This window comes from Eutrigla gurnardus (genome assembly GCF_963514095.1).
Source record: "Eutrigla gurnardus genome assembly, chromosome: 6".
Lineage (NCBI taxonomy): Eukaryota > Metazoa > Chordata > Actinopteri > Perciformes > Triglidae > Eutrigla > Eutrigla gurnardus.
The window spans coordinates 2,811,502-2,829,241 of NC_139920.1; the positions used below are offsets into that span (position 1 = coordinate 2,811,502).

General features: G+C 42.2%; 1 protein-coding gene across 1 annotated transcript in view; it reads left to right on the plus strand.

The window, feature by feature from the left end:
- Positions 1 to 12,117: 12,117 nt before the first annotated feature.
- LOC311015230 (uncharacterized protein) overlaps positions 12,118 to 17,740 on the plus strand; it is a gene marked incomplete at its 3' end in the record, with an annotated part of 36,919 nt that continues 31,296 nt past the window's right edge. The window contains exon 1 of the mRNA XM_084012362.1: positions 12,118 to 12,121. The remainder of the gene's footprint in view (positions 12,122 to 17,740) is intronic.

Consider the following 17,740-nt stretch of genomic DNA (forward strand, 5'->3'; position numbering starts at 1 on the left):
TTTTCCTCCCCACCCACACTGCCCCTCATTCCTCAAATCCATGATTGTTCTCATGAAATTACTTGTAATTATTGCTGTATTTCAGAAATCAGTTCTCCTTACCTTTGATTTGATATGGTAGACACACACACACACATACACACTCGCATCTTGCTCTCTCTCTGCACCTTGTCTCAAGAAATATAACTGCTTCCTCACAAATGGTTAAACTATAAACCAGCACAAAAAGACAATTCCCAACATAAACCAACCTGTTTGGAACAGACATATTACAATCTAACAGCCATAAAAAGCAAAAATCAAAGTTACATATTGGACCAGCATCACATAACACGATACTGAGGCGTAACAACGCGACAGTGAGAAGGAGACAGTGCCGCCTTGTGGCCGGGGTAAACGGATTCAACGGAGTGCTGAGAGGACCACACCAGCAGGCCCCGGGGCACACGGGCCCATTTTCCGACATACAGTAATACGGTGCCTGCTGTTGCTTGAGGGAGCGGGCTGGTGATGCATGCACAAACTCCATTTCCAGCTCAGCCCTTTTTATATCGGTCCCAGCCTTTATGAGCCAGCCTTTCATTTATGCAAGGCCTGGTGGTCAGAGGGCCAAGGCAGGTTACCACAGCTTTCTGGCAGCTGTATGACAGCTCATCACACGTATGTTAACAGTTTCATGAGATGTGGCCACGTAGCTGCACATTGATGGAATGGTTGCTGAGACTGGGATATTCTCTCCACTTCTACAGCGCCCCTCCTCTGTTCACACGAGTCAACGAGGTGACTATCCTCCCAGGAGGAGTTAGATTTCCTCTCTGCTGAGATCCATCTGTGAGGGAAGGCACATCCTGATTGGCCAGCTACACAAATCATCAGTGGGTTAATGTGTGCTTGTGATTGGAAGTATGCAATGTTAAGTAATGTAACCAACATAACTTGCACTGCGTACGTAACTACATTCATTATCAATCACCAATTATCCTGTTCAGGGTCGCTGGAGCCGATCCCCTTTGCCATTCTGCATAACTACAAATTAATTGTTATTTATATATTATATTACATTACATTATATTATAACAAAACCAACATCTTGTTGTCGAGAGCAGTGAGTTTTGTATTGAAATGACAGTGAATGCATGTTACCAGAGAAAATTGCTGCACTTAAGATTCAGGATAATTATTATGTTAACGCTAACCCTGGACAAAATGTCTGAAAATGTTTTCATGCCCAATTTATATCGAATTTAAGATTTATTACAGTATGGCGCCAATCTAGGTACAAACAGCGTGTAAATAATCGTAAAACACACTACATTCACTTTCAAAAACAACACATTTTAGACAAAAACCTTGCACCACAAAAACAGTTTATTTCCGTCTGCAACTGGCCTCATCAACCACTGCACGGGACCCCCACTGACACGCACTCTAACCGAAAATAGTTAACTTCATTATTTTTATTCATTTTCAGCAAACAACTTTAGGGTTCAAACACATCTAGAATGATTGGTAGTCAAAGAAAGACACTGTTGAAGTTATATTTCTTTGTGATTTTCAAGGGTGTTAAGGGGACAATCACGTTTGCAAAGTATCTAGTTACAGCACAAAATACAAGATTGGGAGCATTTTGAGTTTCTCACAATGGCAACATGCCAACGGCAAGCTGGTTACTCACAGCTAATGGTGCTAACGACACTTACAGTGCAAACAATGGTGAAATTGCTGACAGAGCTAACAGTGTTTACCTGTGGGGGAACCAGTCTTTAGTGATACGCTTCAGTCAATAAAGCAATGAGAATCTCTGTTAACAACATACACAGAGGGAGAGTGACTTTATTCTCTGCTCAGCTAGACATTACTGTATTTTTACACAGTTAATTGTGTTTGCTGTTATATTAATGTTAAATGCAGCCCCATTAACACTGTAATCAAATAAACTGTCAAATTACTGTATCATGTTTAAGGAATAAAATAGACATTTAAAAGACATGCATATGCATAATTCCCTACAATCATGGATATTCTGCTCCACTAGTTGATCTCTCTCCTCCAACCTTCATTAGCATTAAAGGTATTACAATTTTTAAAGCACAAGGAAATTAATAATCTCATTTTGGGTTAATTAAGGGAATTAATTTTTGAGGAACATCAGGTTATAATGTGCTAATTTCAACCTGTCAATTATATGGGATTACTCATTTAATTTATTTATTTGTTTTGCGTGCCCTAGCAAGCCAGACAGAGATAGAAAGACAGAGGGTGAGAGGCAGTGTTTCAATCCTCTGATCTGAAGACAAGTTTCTGGAACAGATCACTTGATTATAAACAAATGATGATACAGTCAGACATGTCAACATCCAAACAATTGAACACTGATCTTCTGACTTGAAGACTGTGATGGTTCTGGGTCTTCATTGAACCCCCTAGTGGTGTGGATTCCTGAGACGAAACTAAAAGTGATGCACGGGTCAGGACTTTTTAATACAAGGATCATTTATTGTCATTTTGCAAACAAAATGCACTTGTAGGCTACGCAAGAAAATATGACAAACAAAACGAAAACCCTAGTTAATTCATGTAGTGCTTTATTTGAATTTGCATCAGAAGGAAGGTAAACAGTAGCAACAAATACAGTTCTCTGGTCAGATTACATGGGTCACATCATAAGACTTTGACATCAGGGAAACATGTTCCATCTCTGACTGTGTTTGAGCACTCAGCATAATTGAGTCCACCTCCTCTTGTCCCACCAGTGTCCTGTGTTCTGTCCTGAGGTCCACTCGTCAAGTTCAGCTTGATCCAGTAGTCTCTGTAATGTCGTGGGACCAACAGTCAGTGATGTCCCATTGCTGGATTGGTCTCAGGTCTTATTTCGTCCATCTTATTTTCTTGCGCGAATCGGACAGCCAGGAGCATGCTGGGTAGTGTAGTAGCCTTAGGTCCTAGCAATTGACTTCGCTTATGGTGGTCGTCTGTTCCGGAAGGTCTGGCTGGGTGATGGGTGTGGGTGGTGAGCCTCTCAATGTCCACTGCTCAAGTAAGCTTACCCAAACTAAACTAGTTAATGGCGTAGATTGTCCCACAAGGGGACGGGGGGAGGCCTATCAATGACCCTGCACGGCACATCTCTGGAAGAATGTTAATGGGTGGGATCTGTATCTGGTTTAGCCTACTGCTGCCCTTTGTGCAGTTTATATGGTAATTCAATATTCATCACTCATTATTCATATTAGTCATGATATTAAAATGCACTTGCTGGTATCGTGTCTATCCTGTTCAATCTAGATTGCTTTGGTGTGGGTTGCCTACTTTTGGAGATATAAAGGGAGGCCCTTCTTACTCAGTTGATAATTGAGTAAACTTTAAATGGTCCTCATTTATATAGCGCTTTTATCCAAAGCGCTTTACAGTAATGACTGACATTCACCCATTCATACACACATTCACGGCGGAGTCAACCACACAGGGCGACAGCCAGCTCGTCAGGAGCAATTAGGGTGAGACATCTTGCTCAGGGACTCAGCTAGGAGGAGCCGGGGATCGAACTGGCAATCTTGCGGTTGCCAGCCAACCCGCTCTCCCTCCTTAGCTTAACCCCCCGTAAACTGTAAACTGTCCCTTATAAAGTTCAAACTGCATTTATGAAACTAAGTAATAAAAGTGGTGTGAACATGTGCAGAAGAACTCAGCAGGGCAATAGATTAGTGGTTTTGGTTGACATCTTTCCATAGTCCAGTCAATATGATGAGTGGATTAAGCTCACATCTTTCAAACAGATTGGACATAATTAGAGATGCTTGTGCAAAATGCAGACAAGATTAATGGATCCTCTACCTCGGCAATATGTATACGTCTCTTTCTCCTTATTATTCTACCTTGGTACATCCATCTTTTGCTGCCTGCTGCATTCAAACCCATCTGGCTTTTTATATTTGGTCAGTGGTCATTAGTCAGCGTGGACGTGTTCCTGCTTTAGATGTAGGATGGGGAAACCTAACAGAATCCCTGTCCCCCCTGTCCAATTGTCTCTCATTTCTTTGCCAGACCCAATTTATCCCACTTTGTGAATCATCTCAACAGGAGAATATATATTTGACTCAGTTTAGTCTTGCCCAGAACATAAGCAGAAAATCCAGATTGCAACTGCTCTATTAGCTGCCCTGTGGAATTTCTTTGTAAACAAAAAAACCTCACCAAAACACATTCTGTGTATCCGTAAGCTCATTGAATATGTTTAATACATTACACTTCTCATAACATATTTGCAAAGCTGATTATTTTATTATCAATGGAATAGTATGACACCATTGGTAGAACTACTCATTGTTTGTCCACATGCATCAACTACATTGTGCTACTATAGGTACATTTTTGTTTCATAAAATTAAAGCTCGAGAGTCACGAGAAAATAAATGTTGGCATTGTATTAAATTTCAAATGTCTTTTATGAATGAAAAATACTTTTCATGAATACGTTTCAAATTAGCCTCATATCATGCTTGCAGAAATACACAATGCAACATGCTTAATGTTGTAAAATGATTGGTTAGGTTTAGCCAACAAACACAGATTTCATTTTTGTGTCACAAACTGCCATGAGACTACTGATTAATGTACATGCACAACAATTTTCCATTTTTCGTGTTACTCAGCACGACTTTAAAACTAATGTATTATAATTGGAAGTATCATTTGTGCCTTCCCCATGTTGTTTTACAAAACAAAAGTTTTTAGATTTAGGCAACAAAACCAGTAAGTGAGGTTTTGGGAAAACGTCATGATTGGGCTCAGGTTGTTTTCACATATAGTCCTCTTCCACCGAACCAAACTCAATCCCCTTCAAGTGTACCAAAATGTGGACCAACAGAACATGGTTCTATTTGTGTTCACATTGTCAGTTCATTTGAAAGAGGACTCAGTTCTGTTTCTGGTCCACCTCAGCTCTGATGGGGCCTCAGTCCTGTTCCTGTTCACACGATAGTTCATTAAAGTTTATGCTTTCCCCTTCAATGATGTTTAGCGTTGCTTCCACACAGAAAGAACTCTGAACTTTTTCTCATTATTTCTCTATAAAATAACAATTTTATATTCATTTGAAAACATCTCCTTTAAACAACTGGCTTCATCCTCACCAGAAACCTTGTTTTACAAGAGTACATTTGAACACATCATGATATGTTAAAAATATTGCCCAATGCTCTTTGTTACCGAATAGAGCCTGAACGCATCATAATGTAACTCAGTAGGGGGATTCGACCTGATGTAGCCGCCTGTAGCGCGCTACCTAACGTGATGTATTGTGGGTTGAAGCGATGCATGATGGCTAGAATTTGTGACCGACTTAGCAGCTGACTGCAAAGACGTCACAGGGTCGCGACCCAAAACATCACGGGAACAAGTTTTTAAGAGCCGCTTCTTGCAGCGCTTGGCAGCGCGGTCTACGACGGCTGCAACCGGCTTGTCCACACCTCCGCTACGTGGAATGGCTCTCTATTGGTTAAAAGTTCAATGACGTGTGTAACATATCCTCTTTGGTTTGCTGCTGTGTTCTATTGCTTGAACACCATAGTCACGTTGACTTGTTGTCCGACTTGACGATGTTTGGCTACGGTCTCTTTTAGAGCCCGCCTCCCTCAGACACCTGCAGCTCTCGTCAGCATGATAAGTCAAGTCAAGTCAAGCCAAGACCATCCTGAACAAGCCTAGTGTGACCTCCGTGAACGTGATGAGCTGTTAGCCAATCAGGAACCGGCATCCTGTGACGACTTCAATGTATTTGCTGTCCACAATATGGATCGGTGACTAGAAAGCATACCGGCCGCGGAAGCGGCGCGAATAGGCGCAGAGCGGAGCCCACTTCCTTTCGGTGCCCTTGTTAAGCGATAGTGTAGTTCATACCAGACGCGGAGTGCCGCGAATAGGCACGGCCGTCCCGCTCCGTGAAGTGATCGTTTCGGCGTCTGCTCACTTTTTTTGCACGTGCCGCGAGCTAACGCGTCAATTCTGGCAGGAAATCACACAGAGAAACACGAGACAATCTGGTCAATTTTCAAAATAAAAGCAATTTTCAAAATAAAATACCGCGATTGACAAATGCGATCATATTTGTGTATTTAAACCCGCACTGGGAAACAGGAAGAGACAATACATTTAATAAATGTGGAAGAGTAGATAGTCTCTCTCTCTCTCAGAGAGAACGGATAAATAAAATAAGTGTACGAACTTCTTGGTTACAGAAACATGGCGTAGGCCTATTAATTTGATGTGGTTATTTACTCCATAATGAAAAAATAGCTCTGAATGAACAGCTGAGCAAAAGCGCTTGTCGACCGTCGCGGAGAAAATACGGGTCTGGTGTGAACTGGGGAGCAGCGGACCGCGCATGATTTTCATATATTTACTGAAAGAATGGGTAGCTGATCTGAGTGTGTCCCTATGAAAAGCCTCCCAGCAAACATGACATGCAATGAGAGTAACTTCCAAAATAAAACAGGAAACTGTTTACACAAACTAGGATTGCGGATGATGACACTGGCTTAACATTTCATGCTGCCTCTTCGCTATGCTTTTGCTTGTCCTTAACACAACGACAGCAGCAGTGTTCAGTGCGCCTCCAAGGCGTCTTCTCACCAACACTGTTTGTCTTCATCCCGTGGATATTGGTGTAATGGCGATGAAGCACCGCTCTGCGGCAGGTGAGATGCTGTGTTTGCCGATCTGTTTTCCCCACAGGGCCCCTGAGCAGAGCTCATTTAGCTGCCTGATGCTTTGTAATTAAGAGGAGAGCTGGATAGCATTACCACTGCTGAGTAAGTTCTTGCATTCTGTTTTCTATCATAGAGACTGTTAATGAGTCAATTCGTCTCCTGTGAGGGACAGGGTAGGGTGTGGTGGGGTGGAGAAGGATACACCAGATGTTTGTATGCTTGGTGTGAACACATCTTAAGTGTTTCATTCACGGAGGTCATTTTACCTAGATTATGATTTTGTTCAGGCTCTATTCTGTAACAAATAGCATTGGCCGAAAAATTATAACATTATCATGATATGTTGAAATGTAAATTAAAAATGTAAATGTTTGTGTCGAGAAACTTTGTATGAATCCAGTTGTTTGAGGACATATTTTTACATGAATATGGAATAGATGTTTTTGAGGGAAGGAAGGAGAAAAAGCACAGTGTTCTGTAGAGGACTGACGAAGGAAACCTTTTCTGTTGGTCAACATTTTGGTCCCATTTAAGAGGACTAAGTTTGGTGTGGTTAGTGAGGACTAAATATGAGCTAAAGCTCCAGTAACTGATTCCACTGGCCCCACCAGTAGAACATACACAGACTTGTTATCACCTATTAAAGATATTATGACATTTGTGTTTGCAAATCATTTCCAATTTACATGTTATCAGACACACAGTTGGACATTCCTCTCTGGGTTGGGAGATTGAGGTTAAAATAGAGTGTGAGCTGGAAAGCAGGGAGCAGCGATGTGGCCATTGTACCAGACCAGAGGCTTGTGGTGTAGCGTTCCATTTACCAGTCCATCTATCTTCAGACCCTCAGCTATGGTCATAAGGTTTGGGTAGTGAATGAAAAGAAACGCTAGAAACTATCTCCAAGTGAGTGAGACTGTGTTGGCTGGGGAGATGATACATCCCATCTAGCCTGGGAAAGGCTGGGATTCCTCAGCTGGAGCGGGAACTTGTTGCTGGGGAGTTAGCCTGCCGTCCTTGTGACCCGGATACGAGGTTTGAAATTGAATTGATGGCTTGAATGAGTCTCATGCTGAATAAACACCATCCATTATGTACATCTTCCAATGCCATTTTACTCTTTCATATACAAACAGAGAACACAGCATCTATTCAGTACCTACTGAGATAGCTCTCAATTAACATCTACAGACATAAACAGCCACTTTTCCATTCCCTGTGTCGTGAAACAAAGAGGTGAAGAAAGCATTATAGCATTATGGGATGTATTCCACATCGTGAAAGCGCGCTGTCAGCCCATTGTTGTGATGTGCATTGATTGAAGTGAGAAGCCCGAGCCATTATTCAAAGCCATCCAGCACTCAATTAACACTCCATTTGCATTATGGCAGAGCTCTACTGCTGCCTCTTGATTAATATGTCTCCTTCTCCCTTGCCAGTCAATCATGAATCATCCTCTCAGCCACAGGACAACGCTACACTCCCCTGCTGGGAGGAAAAGGGAGGGAGCGGAGGTAGTATGGGTAGAAAATATGGTGGAAGAATAGGGTGGGACGCGAAGGAGGGGATTTGACTGTGCTGACAGAGGACGATGTGAGGGATACAAAAAGAGGAAGAGTTGGAGAAGCAGGGAAGGCTGACTGAAAGGCAATGATGTCAGCTCCACTGCAACCAGAACCAAGATAATGTATTGATGGATGGTTTTATAATACAATGATTAAAACTGGGTGAGCTATACAACCCTTTAAGGGCCAGAAAATTATATTAACATGATATGATGAAAATGCCAGTCCCCTTCATAAAAGATGCCATATACGTCACCACATCTGCATCAAGTTAGAAAACATCTCAAAAGCGCAGCTCAATCTGGTTGTAAAGTCCAGCTGAAAAGGCGTTTCAAGAGTATCAAGCTTCAAGAGTACAGGAGTGAAACAGAAATAACGGGAGGAATTTGATTTGGTGGCTGAAAAGATTCACTCACCTTCTGTTCTGTCGATTAATGGCTGATATTATTGGTTGAAATAGGTTTTTTTCTAGCTCATGTTAGCATGTGTCATGTTTAGTTTTCCTGGGGGGAGAAATGTTTTTTGATATAAAAATGGGAAGAAGCTGATTTTTTGAGCATACTGTATATTGTTAAATATCAATATGACCGGGAATGTGATCTCAAAAAATTAACTTAAAGGGCCCTAGTTTCGTAGACCAGGCGCAGTCAGCTTTCAGCGCACCTGCGCCACGCCGACGGGGTGTGTCCGCCCGGACTTTGCAAGTTTCGTGCACCGCGCAGGCTCGTGCAGGCACACCTTCCGTCTCGCCCACCGGCGCAAGTGGGAAAGAGGGAGGAGAAGAAAGCGTGAGTGGGAGACGAGGAGGAGACGAGGCGTGGACTGGGATTAATACAGCCGATTCAGATCTTCACCAATCAAATGAGCTCCTCTCCTCTCCTTTAATGCATTAGGGGAGGTTCAGTGCAAGTTCCGTCACTTGACAACCCGATGACAGAAGCAGCGCCGCCGCTCCCACCACGCGCATCACGCGCTGTGCGCGCGTATCATAATAATAACAATGCCGATATTATAAAAAACAGGAGAGAGAGAGGGAGATGTTTTGGTCCGAGACGCTGAGTTTCCGTTACGCGTGCCATCCGCTTTTGATCTGACGTCGGATGTGACGGGACAATCTATATAGATATAAATTCACGTGGTGATTCAATTAGTTGCATTAAATAGTGTTTGTTGTGAGTATTTATTGCATTTAAATGTGCCTGGAACTGTGGAAACCTGCCTGTGAGGTCTCGGTGACGTGTGCGCACTGCGCGCCGTCAGCCAAACTTCCACTCCGCCAGCTGTGACTGGCATTGAATGAATGGACTTTATTTACGCCTTGCGCCGAAAGTAGACCAGGTTGGAGCTGGCGAGCTTTCAGCGCAGTCTCGGCGAGGCTTTTTGCCACGAAACTTCCGCTACGCCAAGCTGAATCTGTGACGCCTCCCCCTGCTGCGCCACCACACCGATCTTGGCGCAGGCGATCCACCAAACTGCCAAACTGACGGTGCGCAAGGCTGCGCGGGTCGAAACTTGCATTGCGCCGGCTCCGCCCCCTGCGCCGCCCTGCACTGCGCCACGAAACTAGGGCCCAAAGTGTAAAGAACCATAACTTCATCACAATGAAATGCAAGAAGAATCAGAGGAAAGATAACTACCAACTTCCAACAAGCTAGCCAATTTCATCTGTTCATCAGCAACGTAACTACTTTTTTCAAATAAAAAGTAGTGTAACGCGCTACTACGGAAAATTTGGTAATGTAACATAGTTTATTTTTCAATTCAGCGCAACGTTACTTTTCCCAGGGACAAGTGAAGTGACCGTGACCAAGCTCTCATTTCCGTACCTGATAGAAGCTGGTCGCTGGTGGTGGCATGAAGACTGAAGAGCAACCATGGCAAGCGAGAAGCTTGGGGGATGGAGGTATTGCTATTACTTGGAACTTCGAACATGCTGCCTTGACGTTGCAGCAATTTAAAGTATATCCCATGATGAAGAGCCGGCTGAGAATAAAAACTGAGAAGTTGCCGCACACAGCAGCGCCAATGAGAATGACTGTTTTTCTTTTGATGAGGAGGAAGACACAATGTAATTTAGCACAGACTCGGAGGTACTTGAGTACATGAGATCAGGCTCAGAGTTAGCCATTCTCAACCGTTTCCCCGAGTGAAAGCTGTGTCCATGAAATACAACACTGCCACACCATCCAGTGCACCGGTGGAGAGGCTATTCAGCCTGCATGGAGGAATTGTGCTTACCCCCAGAAGAAACAGACTTTCAGATAAACGTTTGAAAGACTGCTCCTGATGAGGTATAATCACACATTTTGTGCTGATGTGGAATAGGTTGCCTGCCACTCATGCCATAGGCTCAAGCCTGTGCCCAATATCCTCTTTTCTATCTGCCTACTGTGAAGAAGGGCCAGCATATTCAGTGAACATAGCCTTTTAATTCTGAGGCCAGTCCTGCTTTAAGTTGTTCTAGATTTTATATTGGCTAAAGTGTCTGCCTCCAAGCTGTATTATGCCATTTTATTTTATTTACACAAGCCATCGATATCAAGACATTTTGAAGTTAATCTTATCTGTTGGATTTACACGAGGCATGTTTTATTTTGAGACATGAGCCATTTTGAGGTTTTCATCATGTTGTTCCTAAGGAGCCTATTGATATGATTTTAACTAGATTTGCACCTATTTTGGGGCTAGTCTGTTTAATGAATATTACTTTATATTGATATTGTTTGATATTATTGTTTAGTGGTGGCGTTTAAGCCTAAAGCTCAATGTTTTGTGAAATGCTCTGTGGTGTTTTTTATAATAAAGAGCACAAACGAAATATCTGTTGTCCTCCAAACTAGAACTTTATGTAAGCCTATTAACACGGCCCTGCTGGCCTTAACCTTTCATCCCTGCAGGAGGTGCTGGTGACGGTGATGAGGCTGATTGGGTGCACCTGGGCTCAGTCCTGTAGGAGGCTTTAAAACCCCGGCCGAGCTCAGTGCTCTGGCGCTTCGCCCTGCCTGCTGATGCACATTTTGATTTGCTGTCTTTTGGTTTTACATCCATCATGACATCCACACACCGCAGCCACTCACCCACATTTACACTACTGATTATACAGATAAACACACCTCATCTTTTGTCTATGTTTAAAGTCTTGTGTTAATAAATGATTTCATTTATTTGCACTCTTGCGTTCCGTTGTTCCGTTTGTCACTGCTTTTTGAGCCAGGCTGTGACACTATACATTTAGGAACAGAGATAGGGTTCTGCCAAAAGTCGAGCAACATAAAACGTAAAAGTAACAAGTAACATAAAAAGTCACTTTCCTTGGAGGGTAACTAAGTAATGGATTATTTTGTCAAGAAGTAACGCGTAACGAGCAAACACTTCTTTTTACAACTAACTTCCCCAACACTGTCTACATGATTGCACATCCCAATTGCACAGGAGGTGGCACTCTAGTTTATGTTAACAATGCACCAAAGACAATTCTGACTGTCCATTCAATGAACAGTGGGCCATGTGAATATTGAGTTGAATTTGTGTTGTGAACAACACAAAGAGGAAGAAAGACGTTAGAACAAGAAGACAGACTGGTGCAGAGATACGGGATTGAGAGAATGATGAAGGACACAGATTTACGGGGGAGGTAGCACTGCATGAAAAGTGGGATTTTCGTCAGTTAGCGGCCCTGTAAATTGCCGTGGAAGTTCAGGTTTACGACTGCACACGGCAATTTGCAGGAAACATCGAAAACTGACGTGAATTGCCGGGAATTGACGTGGGCCTTGCTTGGCAGTTGTCCCCCCATGACCCCCCTCCCCGTAATCCTAGGGGAGGCTTTAACATGTAAAGGAAAATGCTGTGAGCTATACAAATGCAAATCAGGGTAGCAGGGGGAGTTTTACCCCAGCTGACATTTTTCTGAAAGGTGTTAACTTCATTTCATCTTCATTCAAAGATATAACTTCAATTCTTCTTCATTCAAAGATACACAAAACAATTTGCTTCAACAATTACTTTTAATCAGGCTTTGCCACAAAGGTAAAATGTACATTCATGCAAACAACATCACAGTCTCCTAGAGCTCAACCACTGTGCATAGTGGCATGACTACAGTGACCCTTTCTTTGGTCTTGCTTAAATGCACAGTGGATGTGTTACCCACACATCTCCCAGCAATGCGCTCAACAGGCAGAAATTATGCTGGGTATAACGTGTCTGTTCCCTGCAAGCTCCAAACTTCTATTGGCTTTCCATAAAAATGTCTGTCTGCATGGGGATGAAGCCAGGAAACTTGCGCAATAACATGTTTAAATGCAGTACCTTTTGACACAACATTAACAACTATAAACTGCTTTATAATGGCTGGCCGTAGTTCTGCTAGAGGGTCAAGGATGGGTTCATAGATCATAGATCTCGGCTGTGTTCGAAATGCCATACTAACGTCCTACTCGTACTTAATTGTGACGTACATTTGAGTACGTAGTGCGTTCACATACAATAGTATGTGAATTTGTGTACGCGAGAAATGCCCGGATGTATACTGCATTGGCAAGAATTTCTGAGTATACAGCGGACTTTGCTAAATCTACTCAACTTCCCCAAAATGCATTGCGGCTCGTCTGACTTCTGAAAAGTTTTGGATAATGGCGGATGACTGCGGTGATTCTGGCGACAGCCCGACACAAACCGCGTACACATGTAAGTATACTGTAACATGACTTTTATGTTTCCAGCTGACTTTTAAATCGTATTGATAATGAACGTTACTTTATTGTTGTTGGCATTGTACGTTAACGTTACGAATCGAAGGTCCTGCCAGCCGGCTAGCCTACTGACGGTAATTTACCATAGGGGTTAGCGAGCGCAAGCGAAGCGGAAAATGTGCCGTTTTTACCGACGTTAACTAATAATATAGTGCTTATGTTAAACCGTGGTTATATATTTACTAACGGTAATTAATAACGCCGTGCACCGTTGTCCGTTAAAGGGACGGATGCAGACACCGGGCGCCTCATTCAGTGGAGGGAACGATGAGGAGAAGTTCACCGGCAGGAGGAATGCTGCTCTGAGAGGCTTCACTTAAGAAAATGTGGTTTAAATGTTATAATTCTTATATCCAGGACTGCTGGAGACTCTGAGGATGTCCCAGGACTGCTGTTGCCTCTGAGGATGTCCCAGGACTGCTGGAGTGGCTGGGCTTCGTCGCTGTCACCCCCATCACCACCGTGGAACTATGGACATGGAACCCATCTGTTCTGTTAGTAAGCAGTGGACGAGGTTCTCCGTGGAACGCCTTGAAAGACAGAAGTCCTTCCTTAAAGAGACTAACGTTAACTCGAAGAAGAGAAGACGGGTGAACAATCCCAAGATTGCGGTAAGAATATGTTCGGTGACTGCTAGCTAAGCTAAAATTAGCAAAGCAAGCCCAAGCTAAAAGTAGCTTAAAAGCTAATAGTCCAAGCTAAAAGTAGCATAGTAGCCTTGTAAAAGAACAAGAGAGAGGAACCAGTGTAACGTTAAGTTGCTTTGTTAAGTGTATGTTGTTGGTCTTTTACAGGAAGCAGTACGCCGTCTTCACAACTCGGAGACGAATTGTAGGCGCTACGAACCGGAGCAAGGGTAAGATTTAAAGAATATGCTTTCATTCTGCTGTATAAGGAAATAGATGCGTTAACAGTAGATACCGATCTTAACTGTTCATTTTGTTTTCACAGACGGACCTCGCCTCACAACGAAGCTGTGACCTCTTACTTGCTCGGAGCTTTGTCCGCAAGTCCGGATTTCTATGGCGCTGATAGTGACGCCATTGTGTGTAAGTAACTTTTACTGTTTTCTTCTTCCTTGTTTTAATTTTACTGTGACTTAAGTTTTCTTATTCATACCACTCATTTAATTGTTTTCCAGCTGCCTGTAAGACATACTATGAAACGGTACGCAGGAGCTTCAGACACACACAACCTGATCTCGCATCGCAGGCGGAAGCTGTGAAGAGGTCAGCTCGGAGTCGTTCCAGGAGAAAGAGGGTAAGACTTATTCGATTTATTAGATCCGTTTTTGGTCAATGTGACCAAACCTACCTAAACCTATTTTTCAGGTGCATTAATAGATGTGTTGTGTCCATGCGCAGTGCATCGCGCAGTACTGATTGTCTTTATTGATTGTTTTACAGCTGCTGGAAGCGAGACGGAGTGTGCTTGCTGGTGATGAGGTGGACCGTTGGAAGTGCGCCACCACAGACATGATGTCTGATGAGGAGGAGAACGGCGTCGTTGGCGGGGTGTCTGGATGGATTGTGCGACCTCCATCCTCTCGTAGCCAGGAGCTCACCGAGCTCTTTGCGACTCTACAGTCGCGATTAGAGAAGACTCCCAAGTACAGGGCCACGCACCGCAGGCGGCTGTAAAATTGACCAAATTCGGACAGAATGTCGCCAGTTCATTTGTTTGTTGTGTGGGCAAATTTGTACAGTTGTGTGTTGTGTTGTCAATAAAGCTCTTTCTTTGAATACTTCCTCCTGGCAATTTTTCCTTCCCTCAATAAATTCATTCATATTTATATTTATAAATACATAAATAAATAAAAATAAATATATGTGTGTGTATATATATATGTATAAATATACATATATATATATATATAAACATATGTGTATATATATATATATATATATATATATATATATGTATATATATATAAATATATATATGTGTATATATATAAATATATATATGTGTATATATATATATAGTGATAGATCTGCTAACCAATCACTAGTGATTATTCTTGTTTAAAAGACCCAGTGTGACCAATAGTAACACATCTGCCAACGGGGGTGGGGTTTACATTTATAATGACTCATCAGGTTGACCAATAGTGACAGATCTGCCAACGTGGGTTGGCTTTACATTTATAATGACCAGATCTGCCAACCAATCACGAGCGATTATACTTGTTTAAAACTAGTGGTTTCATCCAATCCTGAGCGAGGATATTCAAGCCATCTCTGGCCAGTCGCGGTTTCGCTGCTATTCATATGCTAATTAGAGCCTTCGCTGTGGTTCGTTTTCGACCATTTTCGGCACAGACGAACGTGGCGTTCGCAGCCTGTAAATTGTCGTTAACTCCCGAAAATTAGTGGTGCATTGAAAATGACTTTTCATGCAGTGTAGGTGACTAAAGGGATGCAGCTATAAAAAAGCAAACGAGTGACAACAGGAGGGAAGGGAGAGGAGAAATGTGCTTAACAGGATCCTCCCTTTACCATTTAAAGGTTTGCAGAAATATGCATTGACCGATGAAATAGAAGGATAAATGGGAATTTTGTGTAATGAGCTGTGTGGAACAAAATTATGTTGTAAAAAATGTTATTAATATAATACCTTATCTCAAACTGTTAGGGTTGAGTTATTTTTCTATCCATGAGCTCTTGTTGATAAACGTTAAATAAGGAAAGAAATACAACTTAGATCTACAATCTGCCTGTACAATATAGAGTATGACCAATAAAAAGCACTATATTTGTGCTATTAGGGACCATTTGGTATTTATGGAATGGAACACCGGAGGAAAATAGGGGGGTTATGTCTTTATATTTTTTGTTGAGGGGTGGGGGGGCGAACCTGTGACCGCCTCGGTACATGCGGCGGTAACTTATCACATTCATTGAATCAGTCAGATCTAGTAGTTCTCTTATGACGGTCGAGTCATACACTCTTAGAAATAAAAGTGCTAAGTAGAACCATATAAGGTTCTTCGGCTTGTCCTCATAGGAGAACCCTTTTTGGCTTCAGGTGGAACCTTTTATAAAGGTTCCACCTGGAACTGTTTTGGAGGGTTCTACCGAGAACCCCACATTAAGGGTTATACCTAGACCTGTGTGTGTAAGGTTCCACCCAGAAACCCCCATGAGAGTGTAACACGTGTAACCCTTTAAAGTAGTAATAGGATTTAGATTCAACAGGCCAAAAAGTATCAGAAGCTCTAAGGTCGACTACGGAGCCCAGGATTGACCAACCGATGCTCAGGAACGACACAACACAGTGTTCTCTTTAAGAACAATATGCTTCCCTTTTTATTACCAGGATGGGAAGACCACAGTAATAACACATTTATAACAACTATTACCCGGGTAAGTATGAAAAATAAAAAATAAAATAAAGTTCTGCAGCTGCTTTAATTTCTAGTGTTCAGTTCAGTCAGTTATCACCGTATAGGTGAAATATCAGTCCCACCTCACTTGTGTGTGGGTGGTGTGGGTGTATGTACTGGTGCAAAAGGATTCAGATTCCACGACGTCGGTTTCTCAGGATTCTCCGGGGTCTGGCTCGCCATCAACATCAACTGGCTCCAACTTCCAGGTAGGTCCGTATCTCAATTGGGATCCAACGAAAAAAAACCTGACCTACGATAAGTAGGATCAGAGCATTCATTGTCATTTTCTAAACTCTCAATGAATTATTGAAAATAAATCATGTTAAATCTACACAAACTCTACTTCAATAGAGAATAATTATTTTTACTGAATTACTGTTGTAATATGACATCACAATTATCAGTAATAAAATAAACAACATTCAAATAAGCAAATTGTGTCATTCATCATATTATGTCACTCATATTATTGAAATAACCTTTCAAAAACCCAGTATCAAAATATTCTGTGCTCTTTACATGGTAATATTCACACAAATATCATTAGCCTTTAAGAAAATAAAATATATAATGTGCACAGTTTTTAACTTGTGGCTAAATGTGCTTAAAGTTCAGAAATAAAGTGCTAAACACACCCAAAATACAGTTCAGTGTGCATAGAAACAGTAAACAAAAGAGAAAATAAACGTCACATATGCAACCTTTAAAATATCGGATAAATGCTTCAGCATGAATGTATCTAGTGTGTCTGCACTGAAGCTAATTAGCACAGGGAGCTAGCGCTCCGACATTAGCTCGTATGCTAACAGTTAGCTCGTTCCGCTATTAGCATTAGCGATTTAGCATTTAGCATTTCGAATCGGTTGCTCACCGATGCTTTTCTCCTCCCGAGCGGCTCCTCCAACAGCACTCACGCAGGTCCTGGTCGTCCGGGGGATCTTCTCCAACAGTTTTCTCTGTGTTTTATCCGTGTTTTTTATTGTTTCACCGTCCTGAAGTGTGTTTTTCGTGACTCGTGTCGGCTCGTGCTCAATGTGGCTTGCTCTCCTCCTTCTAGCAGCTTCAAGAGGAAGTGAACCTGCTCCGATCGGGTCAGTGGGAGGGAGCTTCTCCTCCGATTGGATGAAAAGATCGTCTTCCGACCAGCTCTTTCAAACTAAAACTCCACATAACTTTTTTATTACAGTTCTGTTCTTCCTTTTAACTGAATATCGGTATTTTAATCAATAACAAAACATTACATTTAATTAATTGATTTATCCACTATGAATTTCACTGTTTTTAGTTCGAACATCTTGGTTTTAGAAATATAATGAACTAATTTAC